The sequence below is a fragment of the Panthera pardus genome, unplaced genomic scaffold, assembly GCF_024362965.1.
Source record: "Panthera pardus isolate Hobbes unplaced genomic scaffold, ASM2436296v1 HiC_scaffold_18, whole genome shotgun sequence".
NCBI classification, from domain to species: domain Eukaryota; kingdom Metazoa; phylum Chordata; class Mammalia; order Carnivora; family Felidae; genus Panthera; species Panthera pardus.
This window is the reverse complement of record NW_026526743.1, coordinates 13,542,662-13,562,754: the sequence shown is the minus strand read 5'-3', so window position 1 is coordinate 13,562,754 and position 20,093 is coordinate 13,542,662. Positions and strand designations below refer to the sequence as shown.

The window sequence follows — 20,093 nt, the reverse complement described above, 5'->3', positions numbered from 1 at the left end:
GTTCTTCTCTGGGGACCCTGTTTAGGGTCCCAAGAACTACACCGTGAGCAAATCTAAAGAGTATTTGAGGGTTGGGCGTTGTGGCAATGTAAACACTTGCATTGGTCAGGAGATGGAAATGGTCAGCAGGAGTTCAGGCAGGAGCGTGAGTGCCCTCTGGTGGATGGTTCCTGCTGCTGGAAGAGCAAACAGGGCCCTGGACAGGAGACAGGAGGGCTCAGCTTGGACAAAGGGCACATTCAGGTTCAGAAGGAGGCATATTTAGAGGGGAAGAACTTATGGCTGCCCGTGGCTCAGCAGCTGGAAGACTGGTTTTTGCCAAGGGTATAACCACAAATCAGGACACCACTGGGTTATATTGCCAGGTTGGCTGAGGGAAATTCTGTAGACATTGGGATGCAAAAACATACGTGACCGCAAATTGATATGTGATGTCATTAGACACGTCCTCTGATGTTCTCAGCATCCTGAGAGGCATCTTAGCCATGAATGCAAAGTCATACTATGGATTTGGAAGAAATATTAAGAAGAAAATTATATCATAGGAGCTTCTCTCAGAATCATACAGCTTGGCATCACTTCTTAAGGATGAATTTACACCCCCAAAATGGACTTAATTGGGGACTGGCTGGTGTTGGGGTTTCATTCTCAGCACCTGTGGGCTGACACCCTGCCCTCTAACCCTGTGCCCCTCTCTGAACCACAAGAGTCTCTGATGCTCCATCATTAAGGGGTGAGTTCCTTTTAGTGTCCTCAGCATTCACCTGTCCACCTCCGCACTCTGCAGGCGGAGATGGGCCGGACTATCCCTGCACAGGCTCGGGCCGCTGGTTGGCACGTATGGGGGCAGAGCCGGGCACCTCCTTGTGGCTAAATCCCAACCACCACCAGAGCCCTGAGCTCCTGGTCTCTGGCTGGGTCCAAGGACATCGCGAAGTTCTGGAAATTGAATCCCTCCCAGAAGACAAGAACCTAGCACTCAGCTCTCACTGGCAGTTCCTTGGAGCTCCAGACCACAGCTCACACCGGTTCTGCCCTGATCCCATGACGACCCGCCAAGATGTGGCCAGATGGGACACACCAGTCCCAGCATATGGGGATCACTTTGGCTCAGAAGTGCTTTCCCATGAGGCTGCTTGATGCTATAACGGGGCCCTTCTCTCTAACACAAAGAAGGTTACATGAGGTTCAGGGTTTGATTGGTGGGGGCCTCTGAGAGGGCCCAGATCCCTGTGTTATGGAGGCTGTGCTGGGGCAATGGGAAGACAGAAGACAAGGTTTGTCAAGGTACCAGCCGGGAGAGCAGCATGCAGAGCCAGGGTGCAATCCATCCATGACTAAGTCCCTTGTGAGAAATGGGGCAGTCCTGTCCTTATGCCCAGTGGCTACTCTGAATAGACACTACTTCAGCAACAGTGTCTTAGAGGATGAGATGGCAGCCAGGCCAGATATCCAGGCATCCCCGTCTGTGCCAGATGACATACGTCAATAGACATGCGTGAAATGGATAAGAGAAACCACACCATAAAGCATGTCACCCCCACATGACACCTGGGGGTCAGAACCTGTTCCCTGTAGACACAGGGGCACTGGTATCTTCATGGGAGGAGGCCAACAAGTACCCGAGGCTGTCCCAGGGACAAGCCTTCACTCCTCATAGATTCAGGAGTGAGGACAGAGACCTCCTAACAGTGAGCATCTGACACCATTCACTCACAGAAAACAGACATCCCCCACTCCATCTCTACCTTGTGAGCCACTTCACCTATCCCTGGAGATCCTGGGCAGCCTGTGTCCTCACCTTCTCTCAGAGACCTGACCTCAGGTGGAGTTACCACCAGGGGAAGTCAGAGCCCCTCTCTGAACTCAAGGAAGTCAGGAGGTGACTCCTCCTCCCTAGGGTCTCTGATCTGTGGGGATATATGGCTATGGTCTGCTGAAGACATCTTACCACCCCAAGGTGTCCTGAGAAGTGAGAGGAACTTGCCGTGCAGGATGGAACAGGAGAACCCAGGATCTGAATTTGCTTCCATCTCAGCGGGGCTGAGGCTCCCACAGAGGCCTCCCCTTCCCTAGCAGAGGAACCCTCGAGACTCCCTGGATGAGTCTCCAGGTGGAGCTGCTCTAGCTCCTGGGTCCTATGGGGGAGCCTAGAGCAAAGACAGGGACATAGGTGACTTGAACGCAACAGGCCCCAGTGCCGTGATGGGGGAAACAGGGAATTCTGAGGTGTATTCTCCCCAAAGCCCCAAGAGACTCTTCACTGGCCCTTCCTTTGGAACTCTGGGAACAGAGACCACCATCAGAGGCAACATATCCCCTTGGATGGATGGTTCTCCTGACATTGGATCAGGAATCTTCTGGACAACAACTGTCCTCTCCCTGAGTTTACCCTGCACTGGGATGGACTCAGGAAGCCTGGGACCCACAGGGACCAGGACCTGGGCTGACCAGCCCCTCAGCCTGGAGGTCAGAGCCCACCTCTGCCCAGGGCTCAGGGCCCACACATCCTTTGGAGCCTGGTTAGCATCTCTGGTGCAGCCCCCAGCATAGCCTCCAGGGGGCAACATTGGGACACGAAGACAACACAGAGGAAATTAACACATGAAGTTGGTTTTAGCTAAGAAGGTGGAAAAGGAGCTTCACTTCTATCCCCGTTCCAACAGACACTTATGGGGTCCCTACCATGTGCCTGTTCTGTCTTGTCAGCTCCTTCCCGAGGCCTCTAAGGACTCTATTGTCAAGTGTCCCTGTGCAGCTCCCCACTCCCTGCCTTGTGCCATCCATGGGGAAAGGCCAGTGACTACAGGAAAGTCAGCCAGGCAGGGAACAGAGGCTGCCCAGGATGGTCAGAAGCCTAAACGATATTCTACTGTGTTTGTCTTAATTCATTGATGGCATTTGGGTTGTTTCCATATTTTGGCTATTGTGAACAATACTCTTTGAACATGGGTGTACACATATTTCTTTCAGTTCCTGCTTTCACTTCTTTTGTGTATATACCCAGAAGTGGAATTACTGGATCATATGGTATTTTTATGTAAAGTTTTTTTCTGAAAATCACCACCATGGCTACACTATTTTACTGTCCCATCAAAAACACACCAGGCTCCAATTTCTCCACATCCACTCCAGCATTTGTTGCTTTCTGGGCTTTTTTGAAAATAGCCATTCTAATTGGTGCGAGGGAGTACCTAATTGTATTTTAAATTTTTTTAAGTTTATTTACTTATTTTGAGAGAGAGAGAGAGAGAGAGAGAGAGAGAGAGAGAGAGAGAATGAGCAGGGGAGGGGCAGAGAAAGAGGGAGAGAGGGAGAATCCCAAGCAGGCTCCACACTGTCAGCACAGAGCCCGATGTGGGGCTTGAATTCATGAACTGCAAAGTCATGACCTGAGTCAAAACCAAGAGTCAGACACTTAACCTACTGAGACACCCAGGAGCCCCTCATTGTAGTTTTGATTTGCATCTCCCTCACAATTGGTGATGTGGAGCTGCTTTTTATGTGGTTATTGGCCATCTGTATACCTTCTTTGCAGACATGTCTATCCAAGAGCTTTGCCCATTTTAAAATCAGGTTTAAATTTGGTTTTGTTGTTGTCGAGTTGTAGGAGTTCTTTGTATGTTCTGGTCATTAACCCCTTATCTGATATATGATATGCAAGTTATTTCCTCTCATTCTGTTACTGGTGGGAGATTCTGTAACATGAGAATGGATATCTAGTTCTTGGCTCTCTACAAAAGGTTTATGTGAGGAGGACCCAGCTCGAATAAAGGCAGCCAGAAGCAAAGTAGCAAGCACAAAGCAGTTTATTAAGGACAATACACTCTCAAGATGGGAGAGTAGGCAGGCCCAGAGTTAGCAACTGCCCGAGGCTTAGGGGTGTCCCTTTATGTTTGTATAGGTGGGGAGGAGGAGTTTTTGACTCTACAAGGTTCTTGCCAAAATTGTTATGGCTGTCTTTCCCCATAGTGGGGGGGGGGGCGCAATGTAAATATATTATAATGAAGTTACAGTTTATTATAGGACACAGGCTGGAAGGGGGAACATATGCTCTGCACCTGTTGTTCCTGGTCTCATAGCCCAGGAAGGTGGGAAACCATGAAACCACTATTTACCACCACCCTTGCCTCCAGCTCATATCCAGCTAACCACCTACTCTATCATTCCATAGGTTGCCTTTCACTCTGTTGATTGTGTCCCTTGATGAATAGGGTTGTTTTTTTTTTTATGTTGATGAAATCCGGTATATCTGTTTTTCCTTTTTTTTGCTTGTGTTCTTAGTGTTCTATTCAGGAAATCACTGCCAAATCCAACGTCATGAAGACATTCTCTTATATTTTCTATGAGTTTTATAGTTTCAGGTCTTACCTTTAGGATTTGATCCATTTTGAGTTAATTTTTGCAGGTGGCATAAGGCAGTGATCCACTTTCATTCTTTTGCATCTATATATCCAGTTTTCTTTTTTTTAAGTTTGTTTGTTTGTTTGTTTATGAAATTTATTGTCAAATTGGTTTCCATACAACACCCAGTGCTTATCCCAACAGGTGTCCTCCTCAATACCCATCACCCACTTTCCCCTCCCTCCCACCCCCCATCAACCCTCAGTTTATTCTCAGTTTTTAAGAGTCTCTTATGGTTTGGCTTCCTCCCTAACTTTTTTTTTTCTTCCCTTTCCCTCCCCCATGGTCTTCTGTTAAGTTTCTCAGGATCCACATAAGAGTGAAAACATATGGTATGTGTCTTTCTCTGCCTGACTTATTTCACTCAGCATAACACTCTCCAGTTCTACCCATGTTGCTACAAAAGGCCATATTTCATTCTTTCTCATTGCCAAGTAGTATTCCATTGTATATATAAACCACAATTTCTTTATCCATTCATCAGTTGATGGACATTTAGGCTCTTTCCATAATTTGGCTATTGTTAAAGCTGCTGCTATAAATATTGGGGTACAAGTGCCCCTATGCATCAGCACTCCTATATGCCTATATCCCAGCACTCCTATATTCCTAGCAGTGTTATTGCTGGGTCATAGGGTAGATCTATTTTTAATTTTTTGAGGAACCTTCACCCTGTTTTCCAGAGTGGCTGCACCAGTTTGCATTCCCACCAAGAGTGCAAGAGGGTTCCCGTTTCTCCACATCCTCTCCAGCATCTATAGTCTCCTGATTTGTTCATTTTAGCCATTCTGACTGGCATGAGGTGATATCTCAGCGTGGTTTTGATTTGTACTTCCCTGATGAGGAGTGACGTTGAGCATCTTTTCATGTGCCTGTTGGCCATCTGGATCGTCTTCTTTAGAGAAGTGTCTATTCACGTCTTCTGCCCATTTCTTCACTGGATTATTTGTTTTTCATGTGTGGAGTTTGGTGAGTTCTTTATAGATTTTGGATGGTAGCCCTTTGTCTGATATGTCATTTGCAAATATCTTTTCCCATTCCGTCGCTTGCCTTTTAGTTTTGTTGATACCCAGTTTTCTAACACCATTTGTTGACAAGATTGTCCTTTCTCCATTAAATGGTCTTGGCACCCTTGTCTAAAGTCTTTTGATTAAATAATTGGGGTGTTTTTCCTGGGCTCTGTATTGTATTCCATGGTATCTATATGTCTGTATATATACAGTTTGGGGTAACATTGACATCATATTAAGCTTTTCAATCCATAAACCTGGATATCTTTCCATTTATTGGTGTCTTCTTTAATTTCTTTCTGAATATCTGGTGGTTTTCAGTGTATGTATCTTTCACTTCCTTGGTTAAGTTTATTTCTAAGCATTTGATTCTTTTTGATGCTATTATAAATGGAATAAGCTCCATCCCCTCTCTCCACACCATTGTCACCTCAGTGTCCTCAGGGAAGCCTGGGAACAGGACCTGGGTCCACAGAATACACAGGATCAAAGAAAGGGGAGAGGGAGGTTGAAGGAAAGAGGCTCCATGCAGTCCATCTGGGCCCTAGAGGTTTTCTCTCCCAAAGGCATGTCCTGGAGACACTGTCCAAAAGGAGGTAACTTTGTTCTGTCTGCCCTGCTCACACCACTCTCTATGTCCTTCTCCAGCCCTGGCATGGCTGAACCCCTCTATGATGGTAAGTTTGGAGGAGCCAAGTCCCTTGGACATGTGTCTTATCTCCAGGACTGGGAAAGGGGGGCTGAGGCTCTGGTTCCACCAAGTGTTACAGGAGGTGCTAACACTGGGCTGTCATGGCTACTGCCACATGTTCATCTGCCAAGAGTCCATCCTAGTCACCCTTGGAGACCCTGGGCATGCAGGAGCAGTGCACCCTGGGTAGAGTCTGTGCTCAGGGGAGCGGATTCTCTGTGCACGGGAGACTGGGCCACACTGCTCTGCCTGGATGTTTTAAATATTTGGCACTTGGCTAAAAATATACTTCTGGCAAAACTTATGGGATCCAGGGGCACCTGAGTGGTTCAGTTGGTTAAGCATCTGACTCTTGGATTCAGCTCAGGTCATGATCTCACAGTTTCGTGAGCTTGAGCCCCACATCAGCTCAGCTCTAACAGTGTGGAACCTGCTTGGGATTTTCTCTCTCCCCTCTCTCTCTGCCCCCCTCCTGCTTGCACTCTCTATCTCTCAAAATAAATAAACTTAAAAAAATTTTTTTAACTTATCCAACTAAAGTGGTGCTCCCAAGGGAATTCATTACCTTAAATGCTGATACTAGAAAAGGTTGATTTAAAATGAGTTAATCATCCAACTTAACAAGTTGGAGAAAAACAAAGGGACAAAGGAAAGTGATCATAAACTTAAGAGGAAAAAATAATAAGCTAGAAGACAAATACAGAATCAAGAAGATCCACACATCCCAAATTCAAAACCCCATTATTCAAAACTCCTTTCTTGAAAGGGTTCATAAATTTTTAACACCTCTGAAAAAATTCATCAGCAAAACAACAGAGGAAGCACAAATAAGCTACATTAGTGTGGGAACAAGTGGACCTAACTAAAGTTGGGGCAGAGACTGAAAGTTCTAAAAAAATCTTTGTGGCAATAAAGCTCACAATTCAGACAAAATGGACAATATTCCTAGAAAATTAGCAATAACATAAACTAACTCAGCAAGAAACAGGAAATCTGACCTGTAGTATAACTATAAAGGAAATTTAATTAAGAGTTAAAATGTCTTTACACACACATACACACTTGTGCACACACAGATATATGTGCCACATTTGTGCGCACTCAAAAAACACAAATGGCTTTAAAATGAATATGAATATCTGTATGGAGAAAAAAATAGGAACCTAGACCCTAACTCACACCATACAATCTTCTGGAAACTGATTAAATTTTATCAAAGTTACAATTTCTGGTCTTCAAAACACACCCAATTCTCTCTCCCTCTGTCTTTCATGTATATACAAGTTATGTGCGTGTGTGTGCACGTGCGCGTATCTATATGATGAAGCCATGTCCAAAGTGCATTATAAAATCCTACAAAAGCAATATAAAAAGGCTGACAATCCAAAATTTTTTAAGATGGCTAATAACTCTCTAAAAGACAGTAAATAGTATGAACATGTGAAAATAGCCAACAAGCATATAAAAAGCTGCATTATGAAATATCATGTCAGTCACATGAGAAGAGCTGAAATTAAAAGGACTGACAATATCAACAGTTGGAACATCTGAACATGTAATGTTACTGTTGGGGATAAAGATTTGTTCAGGGGCGCTCAAGTGGCTCAGTCAGCTGAGGGTCTGACACTTGATTTCGGTTCGGGTCATGATCTCACGGTTCGTGAGATTGGGCCCTGCGTTGGGGTCTGTGGTGACAGTACAGAATCTGCTTGGGATTCTTTCTCCCTCTCTCCTAATCCCTCCCTCTCCCTAACCCTAACCCTAACCCTAACCCTAACCCTAACCCCTCCCTCTCCCTCTCCCTCTCTCTCAAAATAAATAAATAAACATTTTTTAAAGATTTGTTCAATAATCTGGCAGAAGAATCTAAAATTTTCATGTATTTCAGGAGATGCTCCAGCAAATACAATGGTATATATCCCCAAGGAAATGAGTTAGACACATCACAACACCCATGCATAAGGGTATTCATACCAGTATTATTCGGAAGAGCCACAAAGTCGAACAATCCAAATGTCCAACACCACAACAGGCAAATGTTGTGGTATATTCAAACAAAAGAGTATTGAGCAATATGACAAAGGAATGAATCAGGGTTGCCCAGAATCCCAACACAGACTTGAAGGAAAGTAGCCAAATGCAGAAGGGAACATAACAATTCTACTTATGTAAAGTTCCCAAAGAGGCAAAACCAGTCTCTGGTGGTAGAGGTCAGAATGGGGATGATGGTGGGGCTCCTAGTGGCTGCAAGGGGCATGAGAGTGTTTTCTGGTGTGGGGAAACGTTCTCTACCTTGATCTGGGCAATGGTTTCATAGGCACACGTGTGCAGAAAATTATTGCAGTGTTCATGTTACTTTACAAAAAAATGAAGTGTACAATCTCTCCGGGCCATACAAAAAAGCAATCCACATATCAATCCACAAAACAAGCAACGACCAGTTTATTTCAACCTTAAACAATTCTTTCAGAGAACAGGACAAATGAATCCTCATTAGCTCATTTTATGTGGCACAATAACCTTCATGTCAAAACCAGACCAGGAAACAAAGAAGAAGTAACAGGTAGGCCTTTCTTGTGACCAGAGATGAAAAATCCCTAAAACAAAATGCTACCAAAATGGATCAGGAATTACCAAGCTGAATTCCTTTCCCAAAATGCAAGGTTGATTAGCATTCAAAATCAATCATTGCCTTTAAGCACATTAACACATGAACTAGAGAATAATTCCTAATGACGAGAAGAGAAGCAAAGTGGCCTTTGATGACGCTCCATGTCCACTCAGATTTGGATGGTACGGAAACCAAGGGAAAACTTCTCCTCGACCTGATGAAGGTGCCTACAACCTGCAGCAAGCATCGCAGTTACTGGACGGTCGCTACAGACATCAGTGTCATCGGGAGTGGCGCAAGGCGGTCTGTGTTCACCAACCGAACTTCAAGCCCCTGGGCTTCAACCCTCCTCAGAGGCTCTCCCCTGGCCACACCCAGGGACAGAGCCCTGCTTGGGTCAGAGCCTCCTGAAGACAGCTGGGCCTGAGGGAGGGCAGCTCCCCTGGCCCAGAGAACCAGACTCACGGCTCCGACCTCAGACCACAGATGGCCTGCGACACTTAGCACGTTTCCTAAATGCACCAGCGGGAAGGGGACCAGAAGCAGACACTCTTCCTGTAGCTGATCAGGAGAGAGGAAGGACAACATGCCAGGCCTCCTATGGTGTGGCCCTGAACTGCCCCAGGTCTCTCCTCCCACAGACCGTTAGCCTCAGCAAGCATACAGCTGAGCCCAAGATGACTGAGGGATTGGGGGCACATGCCCCTCTTCCAGGGGGGAGGAGCTGCAAGGTCACAAAGGGTATGGGTGTATAATCCTAATACTGGGAGGGCAAGGACACTTAAGAAGGGTGATCCTGGGGTGCCTGGGTGGCTCAGTCACTTAAGTGTCCGACTTCAGCTCAGGTCATGGTCTCCTGGTTCGTGGGTTCAAGCCCTGCATCAGCTCCTGTACTGAAAGCACAGAGCCTGCTTAAGATTCTCTGTCTCCCTCTCTCTCTGCCCTTCCCTTGTCACACATACACACACACTCTCCCTCTCAAAAATAAATAAACATTAAAAAAAAAAAAAAAAAAAAGAGTGATCCAGTCCTTCAGGGTCATGGACTTACAGTCATTTTCCCCAGTGCCAACAGGTAGGGTGGGGGCATCTTGTTCCTGCACGTCTAGCCTAAGCTGCCTGCTAGGTGTGGAACCATCCCTCCCCAAGACTTAGGCCCTAGGACTGCTTCTGGGTCGCCAGTCCATACCCCCCGACAATCCTCCAATGTAAGATTCCTCCCTGGGACCCAGATATCTGTCCCAGGAGCTTCACCCTGGGCAAATCTAAAGAGTTATTTGAAAGCTGGGGGTTCTGGCAGGAAATACGCTTGTATTTGTCGCAAGTGGAAAAGCTCCCCACAGGCTCAAGGAAGAGTGTGGGTGCCCTCTAGTGGACTGTCCCTGCTAGAAGAAGAGCAAACAGACACTAACACACATTTCTCCAAAGACGACATACAGATGGCCAACAGGCACATGAAAAGATGTTCAACATCACTGACCATCAGGGAAATACAGATAAAAACCACAATGTGATATCCCCTCACACCTGTCAGAATGGCTGAAGTCAACAACACAAGTGTTGGCGAGGACGTGGAGAAAAAGGAACCCTCATGCACAGTTGGTAGGAATGCAGACTGGTGCAGCCACTGTAGAAAACAACATGGAGGTTCCTCAAAAAATTAAAAATAGAACTGCAATGTGATCCAGTAATTCCACTACTGGGTATTTACCCAAAGAATACAAAAACGCGAACTTGAAGGAATGTATGTACTCCCATGTTTATTGCAGCATTATTTACGATAGCCAAATTGTGGAAGTATTCCAAATGTCTATCAGCAAATGAATGGATAAAGAAAATGTGGTCAATGTATACAGTGAAATATTAATCAGTCACAGAAAGGAATGAAATCATGCCATTTGCCACAACATGGATGGATATAGAGAATATTGTGCTAAGCCAAATAAGCCAGTCAGAGAAAGACAAATAACCATATGATTTCATTCATATGTGGAATTTAAGAAACGAAACAAACAAGCAAAGAGGGGAAAAAAGAGGCAAACCAAAAAAGCCCAGATTCCTAACTATAGAGAACAAACTGATGGTTACCAGAGGCGAGGTGGGGGGGGGGGGATGGATGAAACAGGTGGAGGGGATCGAGAGTACACTTATGATGAGCACTGAGTGATATATGGAACTGCTGAATCACCGTGTTGTACACCTGAAACTAATACAACAGTGTATGTTAACTGCATTGGAATTACAATAAAAAAAAATAACAAAAAGGAGCCAGACGAGTTGAGGGATTAGGGCTGACCTTGAACCAAAGGCACGTTCAGGTTCACAAGGACTGGCAGTGAAGCTGCAGGAGGAGGGGGGCTGGCTAGAGGGGCAGAGTCTGGAGAGACGGGGAAGAGCAGAGTGAGGGGAAGCCTCCTGGGAAGGCTGGGTGATGGGCACACAGAAGGGCTCTGTCTCCTCATCCCTGATTGTGGCCTAGTATTTCCTGTTGGGGGCCATCTCATATACCATAGGATAATTAGCACCATGCCAGCCTCCACCCACCAGATGCCAGGAGAACTCTCCAGCCCTGGTGTAAAGAGATTTTCTGGAGACAATGGTGCGTGTCCTAGAGGAAGGGGAGAGGTGCTGGTAAGATCCCTCCTCTTTGAGAACAAGTGACCTACACTAACCTCTAGTATTAACTAACCAAAGGAAACCCTGGGCCTCTTGGAGTGTGCAAATAAGAGAGAAAATAAACAGGCATAATTAATGTCATGAAAAACTGCTTTTAATTAATCAAAAGTTGATTTATCAGCAGATGGCATATTTAGTGGTGATTATCTTGGCTGCCTGTGGCTCAGTAGCTCGAAGACTGGTTTTGCCAAGGGTGTGACCACAAATCAGAAGGACACCACTGGGTTATACTGCCAGGTTAGCTGAGGGAAATTCTGTAGACATTGGGATGCAAAAACATACAAATCTGTATGTAATGTCACTAGACATGTCCTCTGATGTCGTCACTGTCTTGAGAGGCATCTTAGCCATGAATGCAAAGACATACTATCATTTGGAAGAAATTATCTTATTGAGAAGAAAATTATGTCATAAGAGCATCTCCTTAGCCTCAGAATCATATACCTCAGCATCATTCCTTAAGGATAAATCTATACCCCAAAAAACAGACTTAGGGACTGGCCAGTGTTAGGGTCTGGTTCCCAGCACCTGTGGGCTGACAGCACCCTCCCCTCTAGCCTTGGGCCTCTGCCTGAACCACAGGAGCCTCTGATGCTCTGGCACTAAGGGGAGGGGGCCTTTAAGTGTCCTCACTATTCCCCGTCCATATCTAGACTCTACACAGAACCTGTTGTCCACTTTTGGATGTGATACTTAAATTACCGACCTCCATTTTCATCCTTCATCCATCCCAACATTGTGACAGGCCCAGGAGGTGCCTTCTGCTTGTGATTTTGAGGGAAAAGTTCTCAGAAACATTTGCTTTCACCCACCTTGAACAGACCTCCATCATGAGTGCCATTATCATTACCAGCAGCATTTGGACACCTTCCCCCCCGTTCCCCCCGCAGTAGTCAGATGCCGTCCAACCCTTAGGGGAAAATGTGACTCCCTCCAAAAGTATGACTAGTAGAAATGCACAAGAATGGGGCGCCTGGGTGGCTCAGTCGGTTAAGCGTCCGACTTCGGCTCAGGTAATGATCTCACGGTTCATGGGTTCAAGCCCTGCATCGGGCTCTGTGCTGACAGCTCAGAGCCTGGAGCCTGTTTCAGATTCTGTGTGTGTCTCTCTCTCTGCCCCTCCCCCACTCACGCTCTGTCTCCCTCTGTCTCAAAAATAAATAAGCATTAAAAAAAAAAAAAAGAAATGCACAAGGAGACAGTACATGAGTGTCCACAGGGAAGATTCTATGTGAATTCATGAAAGCTTAAAATCCTAGGAGCGTCCACATGAAATCAACATTGCCATGCTAAAACCTGAATCTTGGTTGGTTTTCACCATTTCCTTAAGAGCCAAACTGCAAAATGTGACATTAATAACAAACTAGAAGAAGAAGACATTTGTCACAGTTACTGATAAAACTAAGTTATTCGTCCTAAAGAGAAATTTCCAGGGGATTATCCTCACTTTTACCAGGTAGCTGGCTATCTATATTTTTCATAACCTAGTAGAAATTATCCTTTCTTCCCTAAAAGCTTAAAGAGAAGACAGGCAGCCCCTGACCCCTCTCCCAGAGCCAATCACCTGCGACCAACCACGAGAAGAGCTGAGGCCTGAGCTTCTCTGGTTCTCAAGACAGTGCGGGGTGCTCAACCGGCTGCTGCAGGCACAGGACGTCCGCGTGTGCACGGGCACCGGCCTGGAGCAACCTGAGCACCATCCCACATCCCCGATGTCAGTTGTCACCAAACCCTGCACACCTCACCCTGGCTGCATCCTGGAACATGAGGGAACTTCTGGAAGCCCAATCCTTGCTCGAAGGCACTCCCCAACACCCGCTCCTCCAGGGCTGCTGCCTGTGTGCCCCAAACCCCACAACACTACACGCTCAGGGCCGCACAAAGTCCAGTGCACCCATGATGAGCATGATCCCACGCAGATTCCACCACCACCCACCAAGATACTGCTGGACTGGGACCAGCCACTACCTACATGTGGTGGTAGGAAAGGTTTGGGGGCGCTTTCCCACAAGAGAACTGGGACCCAGTACCCGGCCCACCTCTCCAACACTTGGGGGAGATAGATGAGGTACAAGCTTTGGTCTGCTGGGCACTGGAAAGCGGTGTGGGGCTGGTGGACCTCAAGATTGCCCCTCAGCACAGAGGGGGGCCCTTCCACTACCCCTGGCCCTGCAAGGCTCCCAGCATCGGAGGACCACCCAGAGAGTCAGCGTAGAGGCCAGGCTCTGAGAAAGGGAGCTGGGGGGTTGATAAGGCTCTTCTGAGAGAGCCAGGGCACTGAGGGCAGAAGGGGGAGACAGGACAAGATTAAAGCCCTGATGAGAACTGACATGGTCCCTTCCTTGTACCCAGGCTGGAAGTCCACAGAAGCATCTACTTCCATCTGGGAGGGTGAGAGAGAGCCTGATATCCAGCTGTCCCTGTGCCCACTGCCTGTGGCAGGTATAGCATCAGCCCAGGACCCAAATCTTTATGTGTAGGAGGGACTCCAGCTCCAGGAACTCAGTCCTTACCTGCCTTACTTCAGCAGGGCCCATATTCTGCTGAGGACACCCACCTGCTGCCCCCCCTCCCAGCCCTCCACCATCTACTACCCAAGAGCTGGAGCCCTCTAGGCACCTTAGGAAACTCAAGTCCCAGCTGCTTCTACTCTGCTGGGACGTGTATCTCATTGACACAGGTCCTGACCCTACCAGGCCTCCTCCACCAGCTCCCACTGACAGGGCTGCCAAGCTTCCGGACCCCTGTCTTTCTCCTGTGGAGCCCACCAAGCAACGGATTTTGTTTGGAGTGATGAGATCCCAGCTCCCCACCCTCCTGCAGACACTCTGCTCCCCCCATATTGAATCCACCCTGGGGCCCTGCCAAAGCAGACTGGGGGCCCTGTAATCCCAGTCCACTGACAGCTGCAGGCCTCCCAGCCCTGCCCTCCCTGCCCCTCTCAACACCTCAGCCCCCACCTTTGCCAACCCCAAGGGCATCACACTCATAAGAAGTGGCCTGTGTCTGTCAACCCAACCCCATCAAATCTCAGCTGCCTCAGTCTCTGTGAATCGAGCACCCCCAGATTTCTGGCTCGGCTATCAAGGCAATAGTGGTTGCCATGGGCGCTCCTGTTCAACCCTCTCTTCCAAAAGCTGGAGGCCCAAAGCCTCCGTGGGGATGAGGAGGAGGCCAGGCAGGATCCTTTGGGACGTGAAGCGTCATACGCTCCACCCTGGAAGGACACTGCTCTTGTCAAAACCCTGTCCTCCTGATGCCAAACCACTCCTTCCTGACTTCTCCCCCAGGAGCAGACTTACCAGGAAGATATGCTTCCTCCCCCACTCCCCCATTCACCTGATTTGTATATGTGGATTTGTTCTTCTATAAAACATTAAGAGGCTACTTTACTGTCATAGAGATTGCCATATTCTTTCTGCCAAAACTCATGGTAAAATTTTTGTCTGCAGAAGGATTTTCAACTTTGGAACTACTCACATTTTGGACCAGATAATTCTTTGTTGTAGGGGATTGTCCTGTTTATTGCTGGACCCTGGCCACTATCCAGTGGTTACCAATAGTTCGTCCACAGATCCAACAACCAAAATACTTCCAGAGATGTCAAATATCTCTAGGAGGAAAAATTAATACAGTTGGGCAACAGTGAACTAGGCATAAATATTTTTTAAGGCTACATCTAAAAGAAGATAATGGCAAATGAAGAAAATCAGACACAGACCTTAAATGTAGCACAACGCCAGTGAAATAAATACAAAATAATATTTCAGGCATAATGAAGGAGACCAGAAACCAGGTGAGAGGTCCTTTGTATACTTTGCATGTTCTATTCTTTTCATTCAAAGCATCTTTAAACACTGTTCAAACACAAATCTCATGGGTTTCCCTATTTAGAGAGTCAGAAAACACAGCTGTAAACAAATCAAAGCCAATTCTCTCAAGAGGCTCCATTTGTAGATATGTGGAGGGGCGCCTGGGTGGTTCAGTCGGTTAAGCATCCGAGTTCGGTTCAGGTCATGATCTCACAGTTCGTAAGTTCGAGCCCTGCGTCAGGTCTGTGCCGACAGCTAGCTCAGAGCCTGGAGCCTGTCTTCGGATTCTGTGTCTCCCCCTCTCTCTGTCCCTCCCCTGGTCTCTCTCTCTCTCTCTCTGTCTCTTAAAAATAAAACATAAAAAATAAATATGTGGATATATAAGATAAACCAGTAAATAAATACATACTATGTCAGTGGAGGATATTGGCTACCAAGAAAAATAAAATTAACAAGAAACAACAGGTGTTGGTGAGGATGTGGAAAAAAAGGAACCCTCATGCCCTGCTGGTGGGAATGCAAACTGGTGCAGCCACCATGGAAAACAGTATGGAGGTTCCTCAAAAAGTTAAAAATAGAACTACAATAGGATCCAGTCACTGGACAACTGGGTATTCCCCCCAAAATACAAAAACACTAATTCAAAGGGATACATGAGCCCCTGTGTTTATAGCAGCATTATCTACAGTAGCCTAATTATGGAAGCAGCCCAAGTGCCCACCAGTAGATGAATGGATAAAGAAGATGTGGTATGTATGCATACATATATATTTACAATGGAACAGTACTCAGCCATAAAAAAGAATGAAATCTTTCCATTTGCAATGACATGGATGGAGCTAGAAAGTATAATGTTAAGCTAAATAAATCACAGAAAGACAAATAGTATATGATTTCACTCATGTGTAGGATTTAAGAAACAAAGCAAATGAGAAAAGGAAAAAAGAGACATAAATCAAGAGACAGACTCTCAGCTAGAGAAAACAAACTGATGGTTGCCACAAGGAGGGGTGGGGGGATGGATGAAATAGGTGAAGGGGATCAAGAGTACACTTATCATGATGAGCCCTGAGTAATGTAAAGAATTGATAAATCACTATATTGTACACCTGAAACTAATATAACACTGTATGTTAACTATAGTGGAATTAAAAATATTTTAATTAAAATAAAAACACACATCTTAATGCAAAAGAAAGAAAGAGAAAAGAAAAGAAAAGAAAAGAAAAGAAAAGAAAAGAAAAGGAAAGGAAAGGAAAGGAAAGAAAAGAAACGAAAAGAAATAAAGTCAACTGATTCAATTCTCCTGAGGAGCTATTGGCATTTGGTCAAGGAAGTCCTTGTTATGTCAGACAGTCCTGAGCCTCTTACTGCATTATTCCCTCTTGTCCCCACACTCTAATTTCCAGAAGGCCCGTCAAGTCACTTATGGAACCAAAATACTGTCCCCAACCCACATTTCCAAATGCTCTGAGTGCCATACCCAGTTGAGAAAACCTTCTAAATCTTTAACAGGTCTGTGAATAAAGAGGGGTCTTCCCTGCATTTGTTCTTTTTCTTCTGCTCATGGGGATTTTCTCTTAGCAGGAATTCACCTGAAACTCCAGGCCTATTCTTTTCTTGGGCACACAGGGAAAATATTATGTCTAAATTATCCCAGCCCGCCCCATCCCTATCTCCTGGGAGCGAGTTGTGGTGGTGGGATACAGTGGGGGGGTAATATCAACAGGAAAAGATGAGATTCACAAGAGACCCTACCCACCCAGTCAAGAGAGCGCTTGGCTGTCCTCACACAGCCCTGGGGACCATGGGACCATGGACAGCTCCCAGCCTTTTTCCATTTGCAAACTCAAGTAGGGACACAGGAAAACAGAAAACGGGGCCAGCTGATGTCCACACAAATATGAGCAAAGAAGGAGACACATCGTGGGTGTGTCTTCTCTCAGCCCCCTCTCCCAGTGTCTTCAGCCTTCCAGTCCAGGCTCTGATGGAAAGACCCAGAAAACACACCAGCTCTTCAGAAAAGCCTCCATCTTGTCTCACCCCGCCCCTGTGACCTGCTCCTCGTAATCCCATCTGCACACATACTGCCCCTCATAATTCTTGCTCCTGCCTCCATGTATTCGCTCAAACAGTCCCTGCCTGGGGTGCCCTCTCCCCCTTTCTTTATGAATCTGCTCCTTCCCCTTCTCTATAGCCAATCTCATTGGCCATCTTGCCATAAGGTCACCCCAACCTCTACAGGTGGACACAATAAACCCCCTCTGAATTCTCACCTCTGACTCTGTTCCTTTGTGCTGTGATAACACAGTCAGGTGCAGTTACCTACGTTCACATCCTATGTCCTACAGATCCCCAATTTCCCAAGAGAGAGACAGGGCGAGCCTACTTTCTCAATGGCCCCGTCACAGGAAAATGGCTATCGTGTTCAGAGAATGAATAAGGGAAAGAAGGGTAGATAAACGGGGGGACACTTGCTTCTGCTCTCACAAAATCACTATGGGCATGCACAGCAGATGAAGAAATGGACACCCACATGCATTCCCAGTCGTGGATTGGTGCCAGTTTTATATAAGGTAATATGTAGGTTTGTTTCCTAAGTTTTTTGCTTGTTTTGAGATAAAATACATATAACCTAAACTTCGCCATTTTAATCATTTTAAAGTGTGGGGCCAGGGGAATGTGGGCCATCCAGTCCTACCAGAGTTCTACTGTGCTGCACGATAGACCCAGGGTGGCTGGAGTCCTGTACTGACTGTCCCTGCAGGAGAGGGGTGAGAGCCCATCTCTGCCCAGGGCTCAACGTCCAGAGCAGTGATCTGAACCCTAGTCAGATGCCTGGTCCTAAGCCTGACAGAGAGTACAGAATCCCTCATGTCCACCACAGGGCAACATCAGGACAGGCACAAAATGTGGTTCTCTCTCTCTCTGTCTCTGTCTCTCTGTCTCTCTGTCTCTCTCACTTTCCCTCTCTCTCTCTCTCTCTCTCTCTCTCTCTCTCTCACACACACACACACACACACACACACACACACACAAACACACACGAACCACATGTCCTCAAGTACCCTTGTGCATGGAGTCAAGGAGTCAAGGGTGATTTGGGGAGGAGAGTGACCACCATTCCTAGACAAAACGATAGACATGCCTTTGGTAGAAAGATGACCCTGAGCCCAGGAGAAATGACATCACGTCCCAGGTGTACCTCCCAGGGAGAGCTATGCTGAGGAGTCATGCATCCTGCCTGAATGAAGTAGAGGGGAGTCTCCTATTAGTGAAAACACTGTATATTTCATTCTCCCTGTTCTTCCCAGGGCCCACCCCAGGAGCCTTAGCACTTTATTCCTGATGGGGCCATCATGGGCATCATGACTGGGCCCAGGGTGAGCTGACTCTGAACTGGAACCCCTGGATATCTTCTGCATCCAGAAACCAGTGGGGGTAATGGAGCCCTTCAGATCATGTTCCTCCTTTGCTTAGGGGGAGACAGAGGGGTTCCCTCATCTACAGATGAGTCTCCCTTCCCCTCCTCATCCCTCATCCACCATTCTGACATTTTCCTGCCCTCAGCTAAAGAGGATGACTTTTCAAAAAGTCTTTGGCTAAAGCAACCCCAGACACCCAGAACTTCCCCTAACTCTGTCTGGGGATAAGGGCTCCAAGGACACCCATGTCCTCTATCACTTACCTCCCTGCACTGGCTCCTCTGTCACCTGGGTGTGAATTCCCTTCAAATGAAAAGCCTCAGCACCAAGTACCTCATGCTCATGCCAAGGCATAGGACATTCCCAAGGAACACAGACACCCTAAGAGAGGACACCCTCTGGACTGACCATGTCTCGCCTGACCAGAGGGCCCATATCCCTGGGTATTTCCTCACCTGGCTCGCTCCCCTCAGCTCCCCGGGAGAATATGAGACTCCATGTGGAATATTCTCCCCCTCACCTGGGGCTCCACGGGCTGGGACACCTCTCTGAATAAAAATACCTCCAAATACTCCCCCACTCAGCTCACCAGGTCACTGTTAAGTTTTACATCTGTATCTGTTCACCTTGACAGACCCATGAGGTCTCTGCATCAGAGAATAGCCCTGAGACTCAGAGAAAGAGGAAAGATCCAAAGACTAAGGGAAATTGGAATGTGGTATGGACTTATCATTTAAGACCTACTCATCCACCCTGGGAGAGTCCAGAGGACACACCTTTCCCTTTCATGACTGAGGGAGCTTATAAGGGAGCCCCAGCACACTTAAAGAGCTCTGTGATTGTTCTTCTCTGTAGGTCAGAGGGAGCTGCTGCCAGTGAACTGGGAAACGTAAATGCAAGGAGGGAGATTGGATCCCAAGGAGGTAGGGCCAAGAGGCCATATTAATCACTGAAAGTGACTTGGGCCACAGTCATCACGAAGGACAACAGACTCAAAGCAGCAATCAGAACAGTCTCATTCACAAAGACCAATGACATCGGCTAGTTGATCATGGTGTTCCTAGAAATGAAACAGATGGAAACCTACTGAATTCTTACTTGGTCTATATAAGCAGAAGAGTTCTAGAAAGTACATCTTGAATCACAGCAACTGAGTGTTATGGCCCCTCAATTAATTCCCAGACTTGAGCCAATTTAAAGAGCCAGAACCCCTTGAATAAAGGAGAAGCTGGGTCCCCTTGAGGAAGGACCCAGTATGCTGCCAAAAATTTATACAATGAACCTTTCTCCCACCCTTCCCCAGAGGGACCTGTGGCCTTTTACCAGGATGATTGTGCACTGGGGAAAAGGAAATAGTCAGCTCTTTGGGGCATTACTAGATATGGTCTCTAAACTGAGGGCCCAATGTCACAGTGGCCCACCACCAATCAGAGGAGGAGCTTATGGAGCTCAGGTGGTCAATGGA

General features: G+C 46.7%; 1 long non-coding RNA gene across 1 annotated transcript in view; it reads right to left on the bottom strand.

Moving 5' to 3' along the window:
* Positions 1 to 14,726: 14,726 nt before the first annotated feature.
* The window catches only part of LOC109257956 (uncharacterized), an 86,477-nt gene continuing 81,110 nt past the window's right edge, over positions 14,727 to 20,093 (bottom strand). Inside the window, exon 3 of the long non-coding RNA XR_008423335.1 lies at positions 14,727 to 15,004. This is a non-coding gene — a long non-coding RNA (uncharacterized LOC109257956). The remainder of the gene's footprint in view (positions 15,005 to 20,093) is intronic.